This window comes from Charadrius vociferus, unplaced genomic scaffold (genome assembly GCF_000708025.1).
Source record: "Charadrius vociferus isolate BGI_N301 unplaced genomic scaffold, ASM70802v2 scaffold39, whole genome shotgun sequence".
NCBI classification, from domain to species: domain Eukaryota; kingdom Metazoa; phylum Chordata; class Aves; order Charadriiformes; family Charadriidae; genus Charadrius; species Charadrius vociferus.
Window position 1 is genome coordinate 2,158,056 of NW_009650188.1, and position 6,260 is coordinate 2,164,315.

A 6,260-nucleotide genomic window follows, 5' to 3' on the forward strand; every position below is an offset into this window, starting at 1 on the left:
TGCTGATCTCTCCCTGTTGGATGCGGACAAGCAGCAGCCTCGTAGGTTCATGGGCAGATTCTTATGGCGATGGTTTTGTGGTGGTGGTGTTTGCACAGAGCACAAGTGAAGCAGAACAAACTGGGAGTGAGGTTTGTGTCCCCTGGGGTGTGCAACACTAAGCTGCAAATGCCTTTGCCTAAAGAGGAAGGCAAGGAAGACTCCCGTGGGCCAGTGTGGCGCTCCGGCAAGCGCTTTATAAGCAACTCCCTTGTGCTCAAAATAGTCCCTTTTCCTCCCTTGAACAGGGCAGAGGTCCCACTGATGCTCTGGTGTGGGAGGTGTAGACTGGGGGTTGTTTTGCTGGGGGCTATCTGCACCTCCTGAGCAACCAGGCATGAGGTTAGTTCCTCCTGTCCTGCTTCAAGGCAGAGGGGAGGAGAAGCCGTGGCTGGTTTCTCCATGCGTTAACCAACAGCTTGCTTGATGCTGAGCTGGGCGAGCACCCATGGCCTCGGGGATGTGGCTCCCTGCCCTGGTCCGCAGCCCTGCTGGGCGTAGGTGACCATGGTGGGTGGTTGCTGCTGGCTCATGGGTCGCTATGCTGGGCTCCGTGCTGGGAGAGGCCCAGAGCTGGCCCTGGAGCTGCTGCCTGCAGATGGCAGTGCCTGCACGGAGCTGCCGCACGTACAGAGCTGTGCCCAGTGCTGGGGAGGCCAAAGGAGCTCTTCTTGAGGGCACCCCCAACTCGTCGCGATGTCCTGGCCTCCCCAAAGACCCAGCAGCCTCGCTGGGCCTGGGTTGTGTCCCCATGAACCTGGGGATCTGCCTGCAAAGGCTCCCGGGCCGTGCCACACGAGGCTGTGCTGCCTGGCCTCATCCCGTCACACAGCCGGGATGCTGCGACCGAGCTGGATGGTGATGCTTCCTAGCAGGACGTTTGCCAGAGTCACCTCCTACCCAACGCCCATCTCATTTCTGGTTCTGAGCCGCCCTTCTGCCTCCAGAAGCTCTGGAGCAGCCTTTGCCTGCTGGGTTCCCCTGCAGGGTGTCCCCGCTGGCTCCTGTGCCTCGTCCCCTCAACCCAGCGGAGGCTGAGGGTTTCTGTCCCATGCCAGGCGCTTGTTGAACAGAGGGGGAAGCAGGACCTGGGAGCAAAGCAAAGTCCTGGCACCTCTGCAGCACCCAAGCCCCCTGTCCTGCAGGGCAAGAGGGGGCAGAGACGGGCTCTCCCTGGCCCCATGGCATGCCTGTTGCTGCTGGGAAACCCTCGGCATGGGGTACAGGCAGAGAAGCAAGGTGCAGGGGGAAAGGGGATGCAGAAAGCGGTTCCTGAGGTGCCCCAGGAGCTGCTCTGCTCATCTCATGAGCATGGAGGTGACGAGCCTTGTCACAAGAGTGACCTTTCAGAAAAGCTGTCGGTTTTGGCTGCACTTGCTGCTACCGCCGCTCAGCTCGGGTCTGGGCACTCCTGGGTGTCCCTGTGTTCATGGGGCTGGGGTGCTGTTGGGGACTGTGCCTGCTGGAGGGACCATGCGTGGCTCCATCACAGGGCTGCACTGGGTGGCTTGCGCTGCTGGGCATGCCAGTGCTGGGTGGCAGGGTTTTTTTCCCCCCTGAGTGTCTGAAAAGTGAAGCAGCGAGAGCAGAGCTGGTTCCTGGATGATGCCAAACCTGCTGTGGGTGGGGAATGGCACTGCAGAAAGGAAGAGTATGGCGGGATGGTGAAGGCTGGCAGGCTGCTCTGGCCACAGTGTCAAATATAAACCAGGTCCCACCTGGCATGGGCTGTGGCGATGTTCTGCAGTGTCACCACTCTGGGGAGCAGCCGCTCAGGCACTGCAGGGTTTTGGTTTCTGTGTTTACTCGGGCACCAGCTGCTTGCCCTGCTTTGAACCTGCTCCTCGCCCTCGCAAACCCCTGTCTTGGGCAAGTTTTGAGAAAAACCCGCTTTCAGCATCTTTCCCTCTGGGGCCCCAAGAGGGTTTGACCCTGGGTGGTTTCTGGCAGCTGCTTTTCCGTGAGTGAATATCCCAGAGGTGCGGAGGGCTGTGCCAGCATCCCTGCGGCAGGGCAAGCACCTGCCCAGGGCACCCGATGCCAGATTGGCAGCAATGGCCAGGGCAGCAGGGCTTGGGGTTCAGCCTTTGAGCACCCTAGTCCTTGTCATCCCTCCCTTGGGGGCTGCCGTGGGGCCACAGCAGCGCTGTCTCTCTGGGGAAGGCAGGGGGGAGTCTTGATCCCACCGGGGCTAGAGAGGGATGCCCCGCAGAGCAGGTCTGGGGGGCTCAGGACGTTGCCTCCCCCACCCCTTGTGGTTTGCTCTGCTGCGTCGCTACTGAGGTCACCTTCCGGAAAGGAGGATGTCGATTTTCTGCTGCCTGAAAATGAAGGCTTTTCAGATGGCAGGGTGCTGGGCTTGGCAACTGGCCACAGGCAGCTGACTGCTCTCCCTCACAGGCCTGCGCCAGTGCCCTGTCCCATCCCCGCCGAATCGTCCCGTCCCCCCCATCCACGGTGATGCAGCTGGGCTGGTCCCCAGTCTCCAGCACTCGGCAAGCCCCAGGGCAGGATGTGGGGCACCTCCCTGGCCCTTGGCAGCCTCCTTGCCTCGTCCCTCTTTGCCACCCAGACCCGAGTCCTTTGGGGGTCCCTGGGGGTCCAGCTGCTCCTGAGCTCCCGTAGTCAGCACGAGGGAGAAGTGGGGTACAACCTCTCCATCATGGATGCTCTGCCCGTGCTTCCCGCACAGCCTCTGACCCAGCTGCTTCCCCGGGGCAGCTGTGCCACCTCCCTTCCCAGCCTGTCCCCTTTCTCCCCCAGCTTGGGCACCATTTGGTTCCCCTGTGGGTGCAGGGGTACCCCAGGGTTTGCCGGGGGCTGTGCCCGCAGCACTGAGCCCCGCAGCATCTCACATGGCTGCTCTGGTCTGGCTGCGGTCACGCCTGAGCTTGCAAGCCCGCCGGAGGAGATAAAGCAGAAGTTGGGGAGTCCCCGCTCCCCGTGCCCACCCCAGCGGGGCTGCCAGACCCCTGCCACGGGGCTTTCTCTGGGCTACCAGCTGCTGGGAGGAGCCCAGCATGATTTTGAATCATGGCTTAGAAAAAACCCCTGCGGCTGAGCCCCAGCAATCTGCAGAGAGATGATAAACCTGTTTCCTCTGTCATTGCTTTCTTTTTTTTTTTTTTAATTTTTTGTCTTTCCCCAGCCCCCCGCCAGCAGCACCCCGGTCCTGCGGGTGCTCCCTGGCTGCTCCCCGGCCACCCCGGCACGCTCTGCTCCCCTGGCACGTCATTGGGACTCCCCGTCCCCATCGCAGCACAGCACCCGCAGCAGAAGGCGCACCCTCCCCATCAGCTGCTGCTGGGGCCTCCGAAAATGGCAGCAGACACGGGATTTGCATAGAGGAGCAAAACTAAATGTGTTTGCTGGAGTCACGGTGAACCCCCGTGTCCTCTGCACTGGCACCTGCGTGGGTCCCCGTGGTGCTAGAGCCCGCGGAGCCTGGGGTGTGTGTGGCTCCCAGGACCTTTCCTGGAGCTGCGTGTCCCCCATGCACGGCCATGAGCCCGTCACAGCCATGATGGCATCTTGGCCTGTGGTGGGTTGACCCTGTCTGGATGCCCAGTGCCCACCAAAGCTGCTCTGTCACTCCCCCTCCTCAGGTGGACACGGGAGAGAAAATACAATGAAAGGCTTGTGAGTCGAGATAAGGACAGGGGAGAGATCACTCACCAATTACCGTCACAGGCAAAACAGGCTCAGCTTGGGGAAATTAGTTTAGTCTATTACCAATCAAATCAGAGTAGGATAATGAGCAGTAAAAACTAAATCTTAAAACACCTTCCCCCCACCCCTCCCTTCTTCCCAGGCTTAACTTTACTCCCTTTTTCTCTACCTCCTCCCCATGAGTGACGCAGGGGCATGGGAAATGGGGGTTGTGGTCAGTTCATCACATGTTGTTTCTGCTGCTCCTTGCTTGTCAGCGGGAGGACTCCTCACTCTCGTCCCCTGCTCCAGCGTGGGTTCCCCATGGGGTCACAAGTCCTTCCAGCAAACCTGCTCCAGCATGGGCTCCTCTCTCCACAGGGCCACACGTCCTGCCAGGAGCCTGCTCCAGTGCGGGCTTCCCATGGGGTCACAGCCTCCTTTGGGCACCACCTGTTCCAGCGTGGGGTCCTCCATGGGCTGCAGGTGGATATCTGCTCCACTGTGGACGTCCATGGGCTGCAGAGGGACAGCTTGCCTCACCATGGTCTTCACCATGGGCTGCAGAGGAATCTGTGCTCCAGCGCCTGAAGCACCTTCTCCCCCTCCTTCTTCACTGACCTTGGTGTGTGCTGAGTTGTTGCTCTCGCATATTCTCACTCCTGTCTCCAGCTGCAGTTTCCGTTGAGCAGGTTTTTTCGCCCTTCTTAAGTATGTTATCACAGAGACACTACCACCGTCGCTGATGGGCTTGATGTTGGCCAGTGGCAGGTCCATCTTGGAACCGGATGGCATTGGCTCTATTGGACATGGGGGAAGCTTCTAGCAGCTTCTCACAGAAGCCTCCCCTGTAGCCTCCCTGCTACCAACACCTTGCCACGCAAACCTCATACATGCCCCCCAGGATCTTCCTCGGGGGAGGCGGGGACTGTGGAGGAGAGAAGGGACCCTGGCTACCTCCAGCTCAGTGAGGACTCGGGAGCAGGCTGTGCAGCGACTTCCACCTGGTGCCACGAGGGATGTAATGGCACAGCCAGGGATCGAGGCCAGGGTCTGGGTCCCATAGGAGTAGGAAGAAGCCTCTGCTGTGTTTTCACTTGCCCCTACCCGCATGGGGACCACAGGTGATGAGGGCCATGTCTAGGTGGCCAACCCACAGCAAGAGGCGCCCGGAGGGGTGGCTTGCATGGGCTATGCGTGTGCTGGGAGAGGAGCAGAGCGGGGTGCTTACCTGCTGCAAATCATCGCTTTAGCTCCCCAGTGGCTGCTGACCGAGGGGGAGAGCTGCAGGCTCCCATCTACACAGCCGGTCCTGGTTACAGACCCAAAAAGAGTGCAGCTCTCGATGGCTACACGCTGTTCAGAAGGGACTGGGGAGAAAGGAGGGGCAGACGTGTTGCCCTCTACATCAAGAAATGTGTAGAAGAATAGAATGTGAAGAGCTGTCTCTGAATAATAGCCATGAGCAGGTTGAAAGCCTATGGGTAAGAATTAGAGACCAAGGCAACAAAGGGAACCTTGTGGTTGGTGTCTACCACAGGCTGCCCAATCAAGGGGAGCCTATTGATGAAGTCTTCTTACTCCATCTACAGGAGGCATCATGCTCACAGGCTTTTATCCTGCTGGGGGACTTTAGCCACGCCGACATCTACTGGAAAAGTAGCACAGCGAGCCGTAGGCAATCCAGGACACTCCTGGAGTGCATTGAGCATAACTTCTTAAACCAGGTAATAGACAGCCCCACCAGAGGAGATGCGATACTGGACCTGATGGTCACCAACACAAGTGAGCTAATTGGTGACATCAAGACTGGAGGCAGCCTGGTGGAGCTCACAGTCCTGAGGGATATGGGTCAGGTGAGGAGTAAAGTCAGGACCCTGAATTGTAGAAAAGCAAACTTCCAGTTCTTCAAGGAGTTAGCCAATAGGACTCCCAGGAAACCACCCACGGGGGCAAGGGGGCAGAACAGAGATGCCAGATCTTTAAGGATGCTTTCCTTAGAGTGCAAGTGTTCTCGATCACCAGGTGTAAGAAATCGGGAAAGGAGGGCAAGACACTGGCACGGATGAGTCAAGACCTGCTGGTCAAACTAAAGGGCAAGAAGGAAATGCACAGGCAGTGGAAGCAGGGACAGGTGTCCTGGGAAGAGTATAAGGACACTGCTTGGTTGTGTAGGGATGGGGTTGGGAGGGACAAGGCACGGCTGGAGCTGAATTGGGCAAGGGACACAAAGAATAATAAGAAGGGCTTCTACAAGTATGTCAGCCAGAAAAGGAAGGTCAAAGAAAGCGTAGCCACCATGATGAGCAAGACCGGCATACTGGTAACAATGGACGAGGAGAAGGCTGAGGTACTCAACAACTTTTTTTGCCTCAGTATTCACTGGCAACCTCTCTCCCCACACCTCTCGAGTGAATGGACCACAAGGCAGGGACTGGGCAGAAAAGTCCCTCCCACTGTAAGAGAAGATCAGGCTCTTGACCACTTGAAGAACCTGAACATACAGAAGTCTATGGGACCTGTTGAGATGCATCCCAGAGTCCTGAGGGAATTGGTTGATGTAGTTGCCAAGA